This window comes from Myodes glareolus, chromosome 21 (assembly GCF_982192425.1).
Source record: "Myodes glareolus chromosome 21, mMyoGla1.1, whole genome shotgun sequence".
Lineage (NCBI taxonomy): Eukaryota > Metazoa > Chordata > Mammalia > Rodentia > Cricetidae > Myodes > Myodes glareolus.
Genome location: NC_142046.1, coordinates 20,884,534 through 20,905,406, shown reverse-complemented (window position 1 = coordinate 20,905,406; position 20,873 = coordinate 20,884,534).

The following is a 20,873-nucleotide window of genomic DNA, read 5'->3' as shown; positions in this document are numbered from 1 at the left end:
AACTTTCCACACTGCCGTATTCGCGTTTCAAAGTACAAGGATAGACGTGATTTTCCAAACTGCAGAGAAGCATGAAGTGCTTCCTTTAGGGAAAAGATAGGAGATTTCATTTTCGAGACAGGGTTTCTCCTGTAACTTTGGAGCCTGTCCTGGAACCCACTCTGTAGATTAGGCTGGCCTCAAACTTACAGAGATCCGCCTGTCTCTGCCACCCAAGTGTTGGGATTAAAGGGGTGTGTCACCACCACCCAGCTAATAAAAGTCTTAATGATGAGGTAGCCAAGAGCACCGCGAAGAACTCACTTTCCATAAGATGGTGGAAGACATCTGTGCTAGTTCTGCCGTCAAACTTTGCACTGCAAACATTACGGCCACAGGGCACACATGCTAAGACAGAAAAGGAGCTAGATTTGTGGGCTCAGAACTGACGGCTGTTTCAGACCACCATGAGGGTCTTGGGACACTCCCCTCCTGATAAAGTATCACAGTGTCTGACGTCATGCCTGTGGCAGGGGTTGCCTCATGTGGGGACCAGGAGGAGCAGCTCCTTGCTACACACTTTAGTCAGGATCCAGAACGCCGCAATCAACTTTGTGGAAGGCAGACTCAAGCCGAGGTTAGCAAGAGCATCATTTTACAGCCCTGAGGAACGGATGGAAAAGGGTCTTAAGTAAAACCATTTACAGTAATCCTGCATCCCCTACCCTGGGAATGCCGTGGCTGTTGCCAGCCTGGGTTTAGAGTGGGCCCTTCAGGTGTCTCTAAGTCCCATAGGAAACCAAGGCCCTCAAGTCAGCAGTCCAGGGTGATAGCTTGTGACAGTAGTGGCTTAGCATCTAACGGAGGGGCTTCTTCCCTGAGGAGCAGCATTGCTACCGATGCTGGAGGCAGAAGGTCAGAACGGTTGCTGGTCAGCTGCAGTAACCGCTTCTCTCAGCCCCTGGACCCTCCCTGGGCTCGAGACACTGTGGCAGGAGCAGTCCCTTGGTCTCTCCTGTCACCGCCCTGGTCACCTGTGGTCATGGTTAGGTCCCTGCTCATTTGCGTGCTGTGATGTTCCAGAGCCCTTCTGCCTCCTCCCAGGGCTGCCATCTCGGGAGAAAATGGACGCTATTGCCCGTTTTTCTCCTAGCTCCCCCTTTCTCCAGCTGAGCGTCTCCAACCTCAACCCTGCCAAGGCGAACCCAGGAGACCCCACTGCTAGACACACCACTTCCGAAGACCCCACTGCCCGAGAGCCCACTCCTGAAATGCTCACGGCTGCTGGGGACTCTGCTGCGGATATCCCCTCGGTGTTCTCTCTGCTGGCACAGGCTACTCCACAGTGGAGCCTGCACCCTAAGATGTCTGAGTCCAGTTGAGTGTGTTTAGGAGAGGTGTGGGGGGGGTCAGTATGGTAATGACTTGTCTCTGCACACAGAGGTGTGGGGGGGTCAGTATGGTAATGGCTTGTCTCTGCACACAGAGGTGTGGGGGGTCAGTATGGTAACAACTTGTCTCTGCACACAGAGGTGTGGGGGGTCAGTATGGTAACAACTTGTCTCTGCACACAGAGGTGTGGGGGGTCAGTATGGTAACAACTTGTCTCTGCACACAGAGGTGTGGGGAGTCAGTATGGTAATGGCTTGTCTCTGCACACAGAGGTGTGGGGAGTCAGTATGGTAATGGCTTGTCTCTGCACACAGAGGTGTGGGGGGTCAGTATGGTAATGGCTTGTCTCTGCACATGGAGGTGTGTGGGAGTCAGTATGGTAACGACTGTCTCTACACACAGAGGTCTCCCTGGGACCCTGCAGGCTCCGACCTGAGGACCTCTCCTTAGTGGTGATAGCCTAGGCTCCTGTGAACCTAGGAAGTGCAGGACTCCTATGACTAGGGTCATCTCGGGCCTTAGCAAAGGCTACTATCTTGAGCCACAGATCAGACTCTCTGTATGTAGACAGACCTACCCAGGGACAGTCTTGGCAACAAGTTTCAGCTTCTGGATGGGATGTGAGCCCTCACTGTGCTGCTGCCCGGGACTTTCCAGGGAGGTATTGTTGCCTGTCTTGGGGGTGGGGCAATGCCCACCTGCAGCAGATTCAAGGAGCCTACTGGTTTCTTCGGTCTTCCGGTCTTCCGTGGTATTCGTTCAAGTTTGTTGCCATTTGATCAAGGGTCACCCTTTTAATCCCTCTAAGCTAAGATCCATACCTATCACTGCAGTTGGACTTTTTGGGGGGCCACCAGCTCATAAAGCAACACAGAAACTTCTTATTAATTATGAAAGCTCGGTCTTAGCTTAGGCTTGTTCCTAACTAGTTCTCATAGCTTAAATTAACCCATATTTTTAATCTGTGTTCTCTCATGGAGCTCAGTTACCTTTACTCCATGTTCCCCATCCAGCTTCCTCGATATCTGGCCGGTGACTCAGCCTTTCTTCCTCCCAGAACTCTCTCAGCCCAGAAGTCCCCGCAATACCTCCTGCTTAGCAACTGGCCATTTAGTTTCTTATTAAACCAATCGATCACAGTGACACATCCTCACACAGAGTAAAGGTATATTCCACAACAGCCACCTCACAGTTTGGAGGCTGAAATGACAGAAAGACAGTTAGCATGCTCTGTGGGCAAAGCCATTGGGAGCCAGAAGCTCTCGGCAGATGAGGGGCGGTCTCTCCACAGCGCTAGCTGTCCTGGGGCCTCCTGCTGCCTCCTGAAGTGTCACCATTTTGGTTCTGTGCTTAGGACAGTCCCGGCTGGGACGTGTGCAGGTCCATGTTCAAGGGCATTTGCACATTGGCTTCATGAGAGTCCCGTCCTCCAGGCTGAGACCTTCGTCAGTTCTTCTGAATCCCTCACTTTTCCACCTCCAGACGTAGCAAGATAAAGTCTGAGCAAGACCAGAGGAACTGAGGATGGGGGAGCCAGGGAACCTTCCCTGCGCCTGGTACTGCTCTCCGCGTGAGCCCTTATCTGTATGGCTCTGACGTGACATAAAGGCATTTATCCATCCTGCCAAAAGGGATGAGGAGAAGGGACTTGGAACTTGGAGACATGCCTAAAAAACAAGACATGCCTGGCCAAGATCTGAGTATGGGAACCTAAAACTGGTTTGTCTCCTTGCTCCCACTCGGCCTTGACACCAAGGCACTTCCTGCAGGGTCCGGTGCCCTGTTCGCCCCTGGTGGGTGGCCTAGGTCCCGGAAGGCCAGAGGCCTGTGCCTGGGCAGTGCTTCTGGTCTGGACACGGGGATGATCAAGCCAGGAGCTCCTGTCTGCTGTCATCTCCCATACTGATTATAGGATTCCCAGAATGCCTCGTTCATCCTGGCGACCGCCTGAACCGAATTTTCTTCACAGCAGGCTCTAAACTAGGTCACTATCTCTTGAGAGTTGGCTCTGGCCAGGAGGCTTGGTCAAAACAAGAAGAGGGGTCCCAGGGCCTTGAGCAGCAAAGAGGCGAGACAATGTCCCCAGAGGGACAAGACATCACCATCCCAGTCTCCTAACCTGTCCATCTACCACCCCTCTGTCTGTCTCGTGGACTCCAGCCAGGGTCTGAGGGTGGCAGGCACAGGGCCTCCCTGACCTTTCTGCTCACCTATCCTGAGGTCATCTTCAGGTAGACAAGGACCTCAGGCCATGTGCCTGTACAGGACATGAACTTAACCTGCCTGATCTACCCACGTGTCTAGTTCAGCTGAGAGGCCTCCAGCTAGGATAGCCTCCGGCAGACATATTAGGGCCTGGCCAGCCCCTTTTTCTCCGTGCTTTCCCCTTTAGCTCCTCCTGTTTCTTGTTGGGCTCCACCTTGTTTCCTCCCCACACCTGAGTTCCCTTGGTGCCAACTACTCCTAAGCCAGTGTTGGAGCTGCTGTCCCTCTCTCTCCTCCGGCTGTCCGAAATGAGAGTCAAATGGATCCTAACCCAGCTCCTGCCCAAGCCTAGCTGCTGGCTGAGGATAGCTTTTCTGTCTCTGGGGGTCATAGGAGGGAGGTTCAAGCTGGCTTCATAAAACCATGAGAAGAGGCTACAGAACCCCTGCTGGCGGAGAGTGCTGGCTTGTAGTCTTTGCTGTGTGGCCAAGGGTGAGTTGCCTGACTTCTCTCTTTTTTTTGTTTCGAACAATAAGTGATGTTGTCAATATGTTGCTCCATTGCTTTGTGAACACCAAACAAGTTAGTTTATGTAAAATCACCCAGCGTCCTACCGTTTACATATCCCTATGAGAGCCGATGATCTGTGAGATACCTCCTTCCCAGGCCAACCCCACTGTCCGTTTTTTCTCGGCTCTGCTCTGCCCCCTTGTTGGTGTGTTCCCCTGCTACTAACAGGCTGCTCCGAGGGGTGAAGACTGGTAAAACTGAAAACACTTCTCTGCTCTTTGCTTTTCTGTCTCCCTTTCCCTGTTAAGCATCCGAAAGAGCCTGTTCGGGCTCACAAAGATTCTCTTGTCGTCTTCACAGAGTACTGCTGTTCACAGTTTTTCTGGGTGCCCTGGTGCTCTCCTGGTACCCAGCATCGTGCCCAGGGTGCTACGAAACCTGATCGTAAGTTCCCAGAAGTCCTTTTGCTGGGCGGGATCTGACTCCTTCATGTGTTGTTCTCATGGCTGTCCTAACAGGCAGAGGTCCATGGGATGCTGCAGGCGCTGGACGAGCCAGGGTAGGGACATGGCTCCCACCTGCCTGTCTCAGGCCTCTCACCTGGGGATACAGGCACCATGTGTGAGGAGTTCCGGGATGTGACAAGTCTGTGGTCTGAGGATAACCCGTGGCTGTGTGTTCTTGGCACAGTTATGGAAGGGACCCTTGAAGAGTCACTTTTGTCTCTGGTCCTTAGGTGCTCTGTAGCTTTTTCTACACCATACCTCTCTTACGGCCTTCTGCCAAGTGTCAGTGAGGTTTCTTTTCACCCCTTCAGCTTTTTCCCCAGACTGCAAGTGGACCTGAGGGGTATATGTGCACATGTGAGGTGCACACACATATGTGTGTGTCTTGGTATAGAGGTCTCGTCCCTCCAGGGACTTATGAATGTTAGATATCTTCCTCAGTTGTCTTCCAACTTATTTTGTCTCATTTGAGTCGGGGCCTCACTGTGTATCTCTGGCTATCCTGGAACTCTCTAAGAAAACCAGGCTAGCCTTGAACTCACGGACATCCTCTCAAGTGCTGGGATTAAAGGTATGCACCACTACACCTGGCTTCCACCTTATATTTTGAGGTAGGGTCTCTCACTAAACCCGGAGGTCACCATTTGGCTAGACTGACCAGCAAGCCCCAGGGATCCTCTTTCTAACTCCCCAGGACTAGGGTTAGAGACTTGCATTAGCACACATGGCTTTTTACACAGGTTCTAGGATGGAACTTAAGTCTTTTGTTGGAAATCACCGTGTGGTTGCTGGGAATTGAACTCAGGACCTCTGGAAGAGCAGCCAGTGCTCTTGACCTCTGAGCCATTGCTCTAACATGGAACTTGGGTCTTTATGTCTCGGTGTCTCCCTGAATTCTGGCCCTCCTCACTTTTGCTCTGCTGAATCTAACCCCATCCTGGCAGTTACGGGTTTTCTGTTGCATCTTTTGTCTTCTTCTGGCCTCTCAGCCTCATTTTCCTCTCCACCTCTGAGCGAATGGGCACGGCAGCTTTGTAGATGGGTGCCAGCAGCTGGAGGCTCGGGCCCACACCGGCTCTGCTGCAGGCTTCTGGCTCCATGGACAGAGCCGGGAAACAGGTATCAACAAGCGTTCCGACTTCGGTAGGTGTCTAGTGAGTGTTGTCTGACTGCAGTCGATGGTTTGGCAGGTAGCTGTGTGCGACTGTGGCCAGTGGATGTGCAATGAACAGTCAGTGGCCATGGCCACTACAATAAGTAGTGTGACCACGGCCAGAGACTATCCAGTGAGCTGTGTGTGACTGTGGCCAACTGGTACGCAGTGAATGGTACGTGATCATGGCCAGCCAATGAGCACTGTGTGACCTGGGCTGGTGAGTGTACTGTGTAGTGTGTGACATCGTTTGTCAGTGTGCACTGAGCAATGAGAATGTGGCCAGAGGTAGTGCTATGTATGGACTGCAGCACTGAAAACTGAGGATGGGGGCTGGAGAGATGGCTCAGCAGTTAAGAGCATTGCCTGTTCTTCCAAAGGTCCTGAGTTCAATTCCCAGCAACCACATGGTGGCTCACAACCATCTGTAGCGAGGTCTGGTGCCCTCTTCTGGCCTTCAGGCATACACACAGACAGAATATTGCATACATAATAAATAAATAAATAAATAAATAAATAAATAAATAAATAAATAAAGAGGATGGGTTCCTACTCTAGATGCCATACTGGGTTCTGGCCACCGGCCTCAACTCAGACAGCTCCCTTGGGGACATCGGGGTGGGTTGTGTATACAGCCTGCTGGTCTCTTCACCAGCTGCCTACCTGAGCATGGGGACAATTGTTCCGTATCTTGACACAGCACAGCAGACGTGGGTAGAACAGTGGCCAAAGAAGGGTCGGACTACAGACAGAGCTGGCGTTGGTAGAGGACCTGTGTGCCCAGAGTCCACAGAGGTTAGAAGGTGATACCAGAGTGTAGCTCTCAGAAGGGATGGCAGTTTCAGGCATCGTGGTGGGTGTTGTGGACCTCCAGGGGGCTAATGGCACTGCCCTTTCTCGGGCCCTTCTGCTGCTTGCCCATCGAGCAGCCCTGGTGATGGAGCACCAACTTAGCTTCCCCTGTGAGGCAGAGGGCTCAGACTATCGTGTTGGTTGCTGTCAGTTCAGACCCAGACAACAGAGTCCGGCCAGAGCTGAGCCCAGCTCTGGGTGGCTCTGGAGAGGCCATGTGCCACGGGACCCTTTGAGCAGTCAGGTATCCAGTATAACACAGCCATCCTCAGCCACGACGGTGCCCGGACAATCACTGCCCAACCTCCCAGAGACCAGGTTCCGTGGTCCCTACCACCTACCCTAACTGTATGATAGTACTGGAGTTGACTTTGGGAGGTGCTTGGCAGCAAGAGTCCATACCTGGGTTTGCGAAGTCCTCAAAGTGTCGGTGACTGAGTCAGCTCAGAACTTGATGGAAATCAAGTATCAACCACTGTGCTGCCACCAATGTCCCCGTGCCTCGCCCCTGTCCTCCCGTGGACCACCTCAGAGTCTCTCCTGCAGCCCTTAGAGCCGTGTTAGTGTAAGCATGAAGACAGCTGGGAGACGTCAGTGGCCTAAATGGCTCCCAGGACCCCTCCTAAAGATGTAGAGATTGTCCCTGGGCACTTGTGCCAGACAGTCCCTACACTAGACATGGCATTTCTGAAGAATCTGTGATTTGTCCGTTCGGAACTTCGGTAAGTCTGCGTCCCGAGGTTGTAGCTTCTCCTCCCCCACCACCACGTGTCCCTGTGAAGCCGGGCCTGGGGTCAGGGGTCAGGCACTGGCCAGAGGCCATCTGTCTTGCTGTCCCAGACTTGCCAGCGAGACCTTCTGCCGGCAGGCCCAGGATGTCCTCATAGCAACAGCTGTGAACTTGGGCATGGCCTGGTCCTAGGTCGGGTGTGGGGAGGGGTGGGGCTGAAGACCATCGCGGGGAGTGTGAGTGAAAGGCCCTCAGAGCAGGCCACAGGCGAGGGAGAACGTCCCAGAAGTCAGCACTGTGCTCACCTGACTTCTCAACCTGGGAGCATGGAAGTGGTGTCCGCCCCGGGGGGTGCTTGCCGTAGCCGCTCCCTGGAGCCTCCCCTCTGTGGCTTTGCAGAATGTCCCAGGCCTCGCTTATCTCATTCACTCAGACGAGCTCCTCTCTGCATCCTGGCTTTTTTTAATGTCATAAGGACAGGAAGCAGCAATTGTTTGCAATGTGCGTCAGCACGCCCCTCGCCCTGGCCGTGTCTCGGTGGTGCACGACCTGGTAAAGACCCATTCCTGCCCACAGGCGTGACCCCCTCTGGCCTGAGACACTTGGAGCAGCGGGGTCTCTCCACCGTCATGTGACTGCCCACGGTGTGGACGTGGGAGACTGATCATGAGGGAGGTTAACCGTGAGGGTTTTGGTAGTACACCGGACCACATCCTCCAGAGAGACAAGGCTGTCGGTGCCACGGGGGTTTTAGCATGGGAAAGGACGGTACTCACCAGGCTCATAGAGGACCATGGGAAGGAAGCTACTCACCAGGCTCATAGAGGACCATGGGAAGGAAGCTGCTATGACGGACTGGGAGGTTGTAATGGGAAGAGTGCCTTCAGGCAGTAGCCCAGAGGGTCTGGTGACAGGAGTTGAAGGATGCAAGGGGCTTTAGCTTTGATGCCAGGGCCACTAGGGAGTTAACAGGCACAGCTTGTTCTGTCTTGTCTCTATAGTGTTTGTCAAGGACTCCTCCAGCAGATGTTGGGCTGACTGGTTGGCAAGGTACAAAGGGAAGTGGCAAGGCCCCTTAGAAAGGTAAGGAGCTGGGTGGTGGCGGCACGCGCCTTTAATCCCAGCCCTGGAGAGGCAGGTCTGTGAGTTCAAGACAGGCCTGGTCTACATAGTCAAACCCTGTCTCAAAACAAAACCAGAAAGGGAAAGGACGTGCTTAACAACATACATAAGTACAAGAACACACACATGTTCACATGCACAGATGGATGCTCACACCTGCATACATTCAAATGTGTATATTTAGACCAAGTATATGTTTTGCTGTTTTCATGGAAATGGTGTATAATCTATCAATTTCAAAATTAGGAGCTTTGTAGATAATATGGTGTGGCCTTTACCTTTGAATTTTTCAATTTTTAATATTTATTTACTCATTTGTGTGTGTATATATGTGGGCATGCATGCCATGGCACACATGTAGAAGTCAGAGGACAGCTTGTGGGAGTCAGGTCCCTCCTACCGTGTGGGATCAAACTCAGGTTGTCAGGTCCGGTGGCAACTCTCTTCACCTGCCGAGTCCTCTTGCTGGTTCAGGTCACTTAACTTTTTAAATAATGTTTTATGATTTTGTACATAAACTTCTTATACCATGTTTACCACCAGGGAATCTTATGTTTTCATACCACTAAGTGACTTTTTTTTTCTCTCGCTTATAGGTAGCGATTGGTTTTCAATAGTGGCCTTGTGTAAAACATCTGTGTCAAACTTACTAGCTTTAAACTTATTAGTTATCACTAGTTCTAATTTATCTTTAGATTCTTCATGGCTTTCTGCATAAAATTAATCTGTTGTCAGTAACTCGAATATCTTTTGGTTTTGTGGGGTTTTTGCATTTCCAAGTTTTATGGCTTTTGTTTTTTCCTCTTGTCACCTACCCTGCTTGGGGTCATAACTTCATCCAGCGGGGCACATTAGCATGGAATCCATGTGTGTGGGTGTATTTTTGCATTCTACAGCCCAGTTTAGGGCAAGGCCCTGTTCTGGTTTCAGTTATTTCCTAACTCATGGGCAGAAGTGGATTTCATTTGTTTGTTTGGTTTGGTTTTTGAGATAGGGTTTCTCTGTGTAACAACCCTAGCTGTCCTGGAGCTCGCTCTGTAGACCAGGCTGGCCTCAAACTCACAGAGATCCGCCTGCCTCTGCCTCCCAAGTGCTGGGATTAAAGGCGTGCGCCACCACTACCCGACTTGCAGAAGTGGATTTTTAAAACTATATTACGCTTTATTTATTAAGTTATGGTGTGTGTGTGTGTGTGTGTGTGTGTGTGTGTGAGAGAGAGAGAGAGAGAGAGAGAGAGAGAGAGAGAGAGAGGAGAACAACTTTTAGGAGTTGGTTCTCTTATAACGTAATTCTCAGATTTGGCAGCTAGTGCCTTTACCGTCTTGCCTGCACCAGAAGTGGACTTTACGAATTGCTTTTCTGCATCTGACGAGTGTCCCATGGTTTTGCTTCTTTACTGTATTTGTGGACTAAAGTCACTGAGGACTTTGCATCATTGAATTGGCCTGGCTTTCTGGCACAGATCCCATGCATTGTATCTTTCCTGGTGCCTGCGTGAAGTCTAGAACGGGAGAGAGCAGGGGGAAGCAGGAGTGTTGTGCCATAGCGCTTTCACCCGGAGGGTGGGCCTTGCCCTGAAGCACCCAGCCCAGAAGCACCCTCCCCAGAAGCACCCTCCCCAGAAGCACCCTGCCCAGAAGCACCCTGCCCAGAAGCACCCTGCCCAGAAGCACCCTGCCCAGAAGCACCGTGCCCCAAAGCACCCCGCCCCAAAGCAAGCCAAAGCTCAGTGGTCTGTGCTGAGGTGGTTGGAGTAGATCTATCCCTACTGGCTAGCCAGTCACGAGTCCTGAGAGCATCAACCTGGACCCAACAACAGAGTAGACTGTGTGCCTTTCGATGAGGAGACCGATTCTATGGTCGGTTGTCCAAGCGCTGGAAGGACTTAGTTCCCTGTAGTTGGCTCAGAACTCCTACTCATGTTTAATGCAATGTAATAGCTTCCTGCAGGTAAGTAGAACAGTAGCCACCTACTGTACGTAATAGCTTCCTGCAGGTAAGTAGAACGGTAGCCGCCTACCGTCCGGAGCAGAGATACAAGCTAGCAGGCTCTTCAGTGACCATAGAGCAGCATATGCTACTAACTGAAGGTGGCGCGTGAAGAAGCCAGACAAAAAGACAGGCCCTGTTGTACACAGACGATTCTTTTTTTTTTTTCTTTTTCCTGGGTTTCCACATGGATCACAGACGATTCTTGGAGTTGATGGAGCATTGGGGTTTGCGAGGTGTGGCGCATCAAGCACTCACAAAGCAGAAGTGAACATGGAGTGACCAGGTCTCTGGATGGGCTCAGACCCTTGAGAAGGAGCATCTTAAGAGCTGACGCCTTACTCAGCCTGCTGCAGATGGGGTTCCGGCACCCCAATAAAAGAGAGATGGAAAACTGGACTTTGGAGAGTTCCTAGGAGACCTTGCCATATAAGGAAAGAACAGTCTGGGCTCAGAAAACCCCTTGGCTTTTCTCTCTGAGATGGAGGGTGTTGGGGAGAAGGTCAGCGTGTTTTGAATACCGATGGCAGTGAGTGGGGGACTGGTTCAGGGTTATGGTCAGGGTCATCTTTAGGGACAGTGTCAGGCACGTTAGGATATCCTGACGGAAGGCAAGAGGAAGAGGGACTGGAATTTGGGGAGAAGCTGGGCAAAAGCAATGAAACTTGGAAACACAGAGGTCTGGTTAGGTGTGTTGTGTTCCTCAGTGTTGGGGACAGCAGTAGAAACTGGGGTTCACGGTGGTATTGGCTGTTGAGTTCATGCACCCAACTATAGGATTCCTGGTGTGGTGTCCTCACCTAAGAACATCTGAGCCCTGAATGTTGGCTGCTGCCGTCAGGAAAGGAAGGGTCTTAGTTATTTTGTTTGGTTGGTTGGTTGGTTGGTTGGTTTGGTTTGGGGTTTTGTGTTTTTTTGTTTTTTTTTTTGTAGGGGTTTTTTTTTTTTTGGTTGTTTTGTTGTTGTTTGAGACAGGTTTCTCTGTGTAACAGCCTGACTGTCCTGGAACTCGCTTTGTAGACCAGGCTGGCCTCAAACTCACAGAGACCTGACTGCCTCTGCCTCCCAAGTGATAGGGTTAAAGGAACACACCACCACTCTTCCAGTAAGGGTCTTAGTTTTTAACAGATCCCTAGGGTGTCTGACATCAGCCAGTCTCAGGGTCCAGGGCTTCTTAGCAGTGTATGAACAAAGATTTAGGTCACGCAAAGCCGGCCAGCTGTTCAGCTTCCTGGGGAGAGGTGTCCAGGGTCCCTGGTGTCACTGTCGAAGAGCAGGCAGAGAGTGAGGAGGGACGTTTGAGGATGGGTGACCGCTAGTGGTCTAGGAGCGAGGAGAGCAGGAACAGTTGGTTGGGCATGGTCACATAGCCAGAGTTCAAAAGCACTTTTAACATCTCACTAGGACAGTCATGACAAGGACAGAAGCTGAACTCTTCCAGAATGTACAGGCCAGGCTCTAGTGTGTGAGGTCCAGACCAGCACCGGCATGTTGGTGGAGAAAGGCCAGGAAGATCTGTGAAGGCAGGACTTGGGGAGGGGCCTGCTGCACAGCTCGCAGGCACTGGGGGAGATAGCCTGAGGGCAGACTAGATAAGGCAGAACACACAAGTTTATTCAAAACAAGGTTAGTTCAGGGTAGGAAACTAAAAGCTGTAACTACTAGAAGAACGCATTCAAGGCAGCATCATAAGAAAGGACGTTTGCAAAGGACTCTAACTACCCGGGAAATAATACCAAGAATAGACAAACAGGATCGCATGAGATTAAAAAGCTTCCTCACTGCAGAGGGAACAAGAAGAAGGGTAAAGGCTCTTTCTGTCTCCAGGCGCCATAGGGAGAGGGGCCTCGGTCACGTCGGCGCATCTGCACTGGGTCATTCCAAACAGCTCCAGTTTCCTGACCCAGAGGCATACGCAGACTTACAGCACCACCAGTCCAGCTATCTGAAGGCCCACGACTCTTTCCGCTACAATGGGCTGATTCACCAGAAGACCATGGGAGAGGAGTCCGCAGCCCAGGTCACACAGTGGTCATGAGGTCAGCGAAAACCAGCCACTTCTTATATGAGGCCCACCATCAACAGAAATGCACGGGCCACTCTCAGCAAGATCAGGCATGTGATCTGCAAGAACCAGAACCGCCCTGCTCTGTGCCTGGCGGTTGTCTGCAAGGCCAGTGCCGTCCTGCCAAGCCGGAAGCCTGTGTTGGTGAAGAGGAAATAGACTCACCTGACCAAGAGCTCCTGGGTCCCACACCCAGAAGCAATAAGGGTCCACTGACTTTTTCAACCACCACTACCAAAAAAGAAGAAGAGAAGGAGGAGAAAACAGGGAGCTAGAGAGCTAAGTTAAGAAAGCTTAGTGCTCTTGCAGAGGACCAGGGTTCAGTTCCTAGCACCCAAGGCAGGTGGCCCACAATCTCCTTTAACTCTAGATCCAAAGAATTGAATGTCCTTTTCTGGTCTCTACAGGTCCTACACACATACTCAAACCACAGACACACACACACACACACACACACACATGTACACATGACTAAACGAAAAAAAATAAAGAGTAAAGAAGGAACTTTGGCAACTAAACACCTGATAGGGAAGGAATGAAAAAAATTAAACAAAAAGGTCAATAAATGACCAAATTTATTGAGCACAGTTCTCAAAAGAAGAGATAAAAATGGCTGATAAATACATGAAAAGTATTCAACGTCCTTAGCCATTGGAAAAATACAAATCTGGCCTGCATGGAGAGTCACCTCACCCCAGCCCTAATGTTGTCATCAATAAAATGAACAGTAACAAATAGCAGCTAGGATGAGGGAGGAAGAAGCCATCATACACTCTTCATAGAAATGTCAACTAGGGGCTGGAGAGATGGCTCAAACAGTTAAGGGTACTGGCTGTTCTTCCAAAGGACCAGGGTTCAATTCTCAGGACCACAGGCAGCTCACAACTGTCTGTAACTCCAATTCCAGGGGGTTTGACACCCTTACAAGACAGACATGCAGGCAAAACCCCAATATATTTAAATTAAATAAAGTTTTTTAAAAAAATGTTAACTAATGCCATTATAGAAATTAATTTAGTGTTGACACAGAGAACAATTAGAAGGGACAGAGGGGAATTTGGTTTGTTTGTTTTTTGTTTGGTTTGGTTTTGGCTTTTGGTTTTTCAAGACAGGGTTTCTCTGTGGTGATGTGAGAGTCCCCTCTGTATGCTGTGAACACCATTGCTTAATAAAGAAGCTGCTTTGGGCCTAATGCAGTACAGAATGGGGCAAGGCAGAAATTCCAAGCAGAGATAGAGGAGAAAAGAAGGCAGAGTCCAGGAGAAGCCATGTAGCTGTCACAGGAGACAGACGCTGGATGGAACCTCACCAGTAAGCCACAACCACGTGGAAATACACAGATTAATAAGAATGGGTTAACTTAAGATATAAGAGTTAGCCAGGAATAAGCCTAAGCTATTGACAGTGCTGCAATTAAAGCAGTTTCTGTGTGATTATTTCAGGTCTGGGTGACATGGAATGAACTAGCAGTCTCTGCCTACACAGGAGGTTTTGGTTTGTTTGTTTTTGTTTGGTTTGGTTTTTGTTTTTCAAGACAGGGTTTCTCAGTGTAACAGCCTGGCTATCTTGGAAATTGCTCTGTAGACCAGGCTGGCCTCAAACTCAGGAGTTCTTCCTGCCTCTGCCTCCCGAGTGCTGGAGAGTAAAGACATGCACCACTACTGTCCAGATTTTCTTTAGTGATTTTGGGCATTTGTTTCCTGTGCACATTCTCTGTTGACATCCTGTTGCCCCATATTCTCTGAACATTATCATTTTTGGTGGCTCACTTCTTGGTCTGCTTTTTAATTGACATTTTCCCTGGTGGCATAGGCCAGGGTGTCCTTGTCAGTGGTTTAAGGACATTTGTGCTTTGCTTCTACAAATAATCAACACTGGAGACTGTTCAGTTGGAACCTCCAGCTCACTCATACTGGATCCAGAGAGTCCCATTACTTTCTCCCAACCCCACCCTCTCAGAGAATCTCCAACAAAAAAAGGTGCCAAACAGCCCAGTCCTGCATTCTTAGTGGCTATAGCAGCTCCTCCCTTGCAGTTGCCAATCAAAGTGGTCAGCTTTTTACCATACTTGGGCACAAACCCAGCTTGTGGAGGACATGTTACCACCCCTCACCTACAGAATATATAAGCTCCCAGCTTTAGTTCAGCCACGAGACTTCTCCAGCTCTGCTATCTGGGACTGGAGGACTCACCCAGGAGTTGCTTTGTTCAAATATATCTGTTCTTTTGCTTTTTTTCAATTTGGTTTGATCTGGCTTACTGCATCAGCAGAGATACCTATTATTGTGCTATAGAAAACTGATGTGGGATTCCCCTCTGTATGCTGTGAATATGTTTTATTACCATTGGTTAATAAAGAAGCCTATGGCAGGGCAGAATATAGCAAGGTGGAAAATCCAAGCAGAGATAGAGGAAAGAAGGTAGAGCCAGGCAGACGCCATGTAGCCTCCCAAGAAGCAAGAGGTAACAAACCACGAGCCTCGTGGTAAAATATAAAATAATAGAAATGGGTTCGTTTAAGATGTAAGAGTTAGTTAATAAGAAGCCTGAGCAAAAAAGCCAAAGAATAATTTATTTTAAACCTCAGAGTGGTTATTTCATAAGTGGCTGCAGGAACTAGTGAGTGAGACTCAGTGGGTGGAGAGAAACCAGTCTGGGGGAACAGCAGACTAGAGAATATTCTCAGGTACATCATTAGAGATGATTTCCAAGACCCCATGTACAAACGGTATTTCATGTCCCACGATGGAATCCATGCTTAGTGTGGTTTCCTTTGATTCCCAGAGTACAGATAGACAGACAAGCTTCCCTTCTGCCTTCCTGGGTATCCTTGGAAGGGTCCTAGGTGCTCATTCGTGTGTACTACCCACAAGTCAGCCCCTCCAGACGGCCTTGGAGTCTCGTCCACGCTCATGTTGTCTTGTCCAGTTTCCTTTCCCAACATGCAGCAGCTATGCTAAGCGTTGATGTGAGAGCACTGTTGGGTGTTCCCTGAAGTCTGCTTTGCCGTCAAGATTGCAGAAGTTTTAAAGTAACACTAAAGCCCTATGGAGTGTCCTTTGAAAACACTGTCCCCACTCTGGGCCCTGGGGACTACCTTCCCCAGAGTAGTGAGTGTGTGACTTTTGTGCCAAGGACAGCCTAGCTGACACAGGTGGGGCAGGTCTTCTTGCCCCTGAGCAGCCAGATCCTGCTTGCATGCAAACGAGGCTTTGCTTGGAGAAGGTCTTTGGTGAAGGTAGGTGACATCAGAAATCCAGATGAAGACATTCATTCCCAGGCAAGAGTTTCAGGCCTTGCCAAGTCCTAAGAGGCAACTAGAGAGAGGCAGTGAGTGGCCCCGAAGCCTGGGAATCTGGGAAGTGGCACAGGCCCAAGTACCATTCAAGGTGCCTCTTTGATATTCACATCCAACCTGGAGCCCCATCCTGCAGCCACTGGCTCAGGGGCAGGTTTGTGGCCTAGGGACCATGCGGTACCTCATTAGAGCAGAGTAAGGAGACAGTGGAGCTGGGAGGAGGCATGTCCCCTCCACAGTGGTCTCAGGAACTGTGCTAAGCTGTCTCTGTCCCAGTACTAGAGTGGCCTTCTTCCAGCTGGATCCCTCCTTTGTGTGCTGAGTGACTTACCAATGGGCCACCAGCTCTCTGTAATAGGGACATGGCTCGGTTTGCGGTAGGGATACAAAGACCCCTAGCTCTCTGCATTCCGGGACCCTGAGTGCTACTAGATGCCATAACTGTCTCGCCATCCTCTGGGAGGTTCAGATCCTTCTTTAGTGTGTGGTATAAAAGTAAATAAATAAATAAAGAGATAGATAAATAAATAAATAAAGTAAGCGGAAAGAAAAGTTTACGCCTGTAATAGGTAAGACCACAGAGCGTGTGTCTCCTGGGAAGTATCCCCTAGGTATCTCTGGGGCATGAAAAAATTTTAACAGATGCATTCCTGGTGCCTAGGCATGAACTTTGGTCTTTGGACACTCAGCATCAATTTGTTGGGGTGCAGAGACGATTAAATATGTATAGTTGCAAGGACAATCTGACAGGCCAGCACAAAACAAAATCTTCCTGGACTTTTCCTTATCCATGAGCAAAAGGTGTCTGTTGTTGCTCACCTTGCCACCTCGTTCCTATATCCTGGAAAGTGGAGCCATACCTGCTCTGGCAGAGCTAGGCTGCAGCATGCAGGTCCATACTGCTGGTCTCAGAGCTGGGCTGCAGCATGCAGATCCCTGCTGCTGGTCTCAGGGCTGGGCTGCAGCATGCAGGTCCCTGCTGCTGGTCTCAGAGCTGGGCTGCAGCATGCGGGTCCCTGCTACTGGTCTCAGAGCTGGGCTGCAGCATGCAGATCCCTGCTGCTGGTCTCAGGGCTGGGCTGAAGCATGCAGGTCCATAGTGCTGGTCTCAGAGCTGGGCTGCAGCATGCAGGTCCCTGTTGCTGGTCTCAGGGCTGGGCTGAAGCATGCAGGTCCATACTGCTGGTCTCAGAGCTGGACTGCAGCATGCGAGTCTCTGCTGCTGGTCTCAGAGCTGGGCTGCAGCATGCAGGTCCATATTGCTGGTCTCAGAGCTGAGCTGCAGCATGCAGGTCCCTGCTGCTGGTCTCAGAGCTGGGCTGCAGCATGCAGGTCCCTGTTGCTGGTCTCAGAGCTGGGCTGCAGCATGCGGGTCCCTGCTGCTGGTCTCAGAGCTGAGCTACAGCATGCAGGTCCATGTTGCTGGTCTCAGAGCTGGGCTGCAGCATGCAGGTCCCTGCGGCTTGTCTCAGAGCTGAGCTGCAGCATGCAGGTCCCTGCTGCTGGTCTCAGAGCTGGCCTGCAGTATGTCCTCTGTTGCTACTCCAAACGACGGCTGCTCCTATCTTGGAAGCATTGACATCCTCCCTGGGCCTGACAAGCAAGTTCCCATACACTGTAGAAACACCCCCGCTTACATCCTGTGGAGTTGCCTTGAGTTTCTGGTGGGGCATAGAACAGCGCTGTGTCTGTGAATATATCTACATCCACATAGCTTGCAGTTCTGAGAAATGATCCACCAGAAGCTGTCATGGCTTAGAATAATCTTGGCAGTGGACGTCCACAGTGATAAGGTACAGCCAAGATGTCTATACAATGCCAGCTGGCTGCATAGACCCTACTGCAGAGGATCACACCGGCAGCCGCATTAAGCCCTTGTTAGTCCTTATATGCAAATGGAAGCCAGAGGCCCTGGGGATACCTAGTCACTCTCGTTTCAGCTCTTGAGTCTGTTCCCGAATCGGCAGTGAAGCTGTTAGGTCAACAACAGGCAGCGTCAGCTAGAGTTCTGGTGCTTCCTTTGGTCTCTCCTGATCCAGGTACGGCCGGCACATGGTGATTTATGAGTCTGTGACCATCCCTGTCCCTTAGACAAGTGCAGTCCTTTGTCTGGCCTAGAACAAGCTCCTGTCTTTAAGGGATAATTAGTGTGGACAATGACCAGGGCCCACGGCCTTGGGGCTCAGCGGAGCAGAATGGAATCTCACCGGCATGAAAAGTCATGGGGAGGCATGGATGGTGGCTGAATAGCGACAGTTACCTTCTGAATAGATTAATTTTTAAAACCTCTGTGCAAGTGGGGAAGGCTGCAAGGGGCCTCTGGAGAGTGGACAACGTGATAATGAGGTTTTGTGATTCTGCAGCTCCGGGAGGAAGCCCAGCAGGAGTTAGCTGCCCTGGATGACCCTCCAGCCAGGCCGCTGGACATGCTCTCCCTGGAGGCCCGAGTGGCCCATGAGCTGCAACGCTGGCTGCAGACACAGCCACACCCACAACCAGCACAGGGGAGAAAGGGAGTCATTCCCCCCATGTTCTGAGCTCCTTGCCCAAACCAACGAGATCTCTGTAGTCCATCGCGATTGCTCAGGGCAGGTGTGAGCTTGATCTCAGCCTCCTGGGAGCTGGACTCAGTCCTCCCACCTTCCCCTCACCTTCTCCCTACTGGTTCAGGCCAGAGGTTCTGATCTCTCAGTCAAGGCCTGCCCCAAGCTCCAAGCCTTTCCCCAGCTAAGTTCCACGTCCTGATGGCCTCCAGACAGTGGGTTTTGGGTATTCCCGCACAGCTCAGTGCTGACCCATAGCAGTCAAGGTCTTCAGCCAGAGCCATCCCCACCCCGGGGGTGGGGGGTAAGGTGGGGGGGGGTGGAGTCATTGGCCAGTATCTTGCAGCTGCAGGACACAGACAGCCTCTCTTGCCCGCTCATATCCCACCATCTCTACCATGCAAATTCAAAGAAGTAAACAGCAGACGTGAGTGACCCTACTACCTCCCGTGGCCTTCAGGGAAACGGGCTAGGACTATCTTCTACCTCTTGGGGCATGTGTTCAAGAGGCGGCAGACGCCAGAGGGAGGCTGTTTGTAGCCCCGCTATAGCGCTGTAAGGAGCTATGGGCCTCCAAGGACGGAGGTTTCAGGGACTGGGCCCCAGCAGCCTCTTATATTACTTCATCCGAGAGAAGACATCAGCTTTGTTACCACCCAGACCCCTGCTCATTGCTGACCCAGGGATGAACCTTCTGCCTACTAGCGCCCCCACCCCACGCTCTGACGGCGCAGCCTTGCCAGTCAGTACCATCAGGGGCATGTGTGGCACGGGGCAAACTTACCTGCCAGAGCTGGCACGCCACTCTCCTCTCCTTTGACCTTTGGTCAATTGATTAAGCCATCTGTTTGTGTGCGCGGAGCGGAGCCTCGGCCTGAGCGAGCATAGCAGCCCAGACAGAAACGCTCAGGGCCAAGACTACCCAGTGTGTTCCGTCTGGTCACCCCTGGGACAGCAGTTTCTGGGGGAGACCTTGTGGACTGTGGGCATTGTGGGTCCTGGGTCACCTTTGTCAGTGCTGCTGTCTCTGGTGTGAGCCCAGGAGGTTCTGAGAGGGACACCCAGTCCTAAGTTCCACATCCAGAGGCTCAGGCCCAGGAGGTTCAGGCTGTGACCAGGTTTTATGAGGCTCATGGAAACAGAGAGAGACCTCTGGTCGACACTACAGCTCTGGTAGCATCACGCAGCCCGAGATATACAGATCCCAGCTTATGGGTGGCTAGAGGGGCCTCGAACGGGGTCTGGCCCAGGTATGCCTGTTGTTCTGAGTGGGGTCATCATTTTAGGAGGCCACCATTGCAGGCATCATTACTTCCAACTCGTCGCTGTTGAGAGTCAAAGATGGGCACACTTCAGGGACGGTGCTCTGGGGTCAGCATACCTATAGCTGTGATTTAGACATTAGGCACCGGGAGCCACCTGGGCCTTGGAGACCTTGGCTGGCTCTGGGAGGTGGCCCGTGTGTCAGCAGCACCATGGCCCACAATGGCTTCATTTCCTGTCACACCTGCCTCTCAAAAGCAGTGGAGGGCACTGAGGAACCAAGATGGCCACACACCCAGGAACAATGTGGGGTTGGGGGCCCCCTGAGGCCTTTCTTGAGGCTGAATGGCGGCTGTGCCTGGAGAGAGTGCAGGGAGGCAGAAGGCAAGCTAGTGTTTCGGGTGTCTTCTGTTACACTCCAGCTTTTCAAAGACTGTCTGGGGCTGCTGAATGTGCTGCTCTGGCTCTCCAAGGCAGGCATCCGACACAAAGGGGGCTCTTGTCCCGCACAGGCCCCTTCTGGGAAGAAAAGCCATTGTCCAGGAGCAGGGCCGCCCAGCAGGCAGTGCATGCTCCACTGCCCACCGCCGCGCCCGTCCAAAGGGGCCCCATTCAGGCCTGTCTGCCCGGATTAGCGGGGACTCACGACTCAATGTGCTGCGATATTTCATGTCGAGGGCAGCGGCTGGCTCTGGGCAGAATCAATGCCTGCTTTTGTCCGCTGAGTTATTTTATTTACATTTTTAAAACAGCTTATCAAGGTAAAAAGATAGCTTTGCAAAAAAAAAAAAAAAAAAAAAAAAAAAGCGTTTGGCTTGGGGCCGGCACAGAGGTGGGAGGCTGGGCTGGCACTGGGGTCCTAGGCCATGCAGTCTGGGCCTCAGCCAGCCTGGGCACCTGCCCAGCCCTCCTGCCATTCAGAGTGGGGGGCGGGGGCAGGGGAGCCAGGATACTTCCAGAAGCTACCATCCTGGCCCCTCTGGGTTTTCTTGACTGTTTACCTGAAAGCCACTAGACCTGAGGGTCCCTCAGTGCTGCTCTGGCCCAGCTGGCTGTTCAGCTGAGTGTCCCCCTGGGCAGCAGAGGTAAGGGTCCTGTTACCTCCATCTGTCCCCAGCCTAGTCCCAGCCTCTTCCTCCTGTGAAACTAGCATCAAGCCCTTGGTTCTACCGTGCCTACTCACTGGACAGGCAGGCGATCTTCCTGCCTGCCCGGGCCTGCTAGGTCACCCACATGACCAAGAGCCATTCATTCTAGCAATTCGTT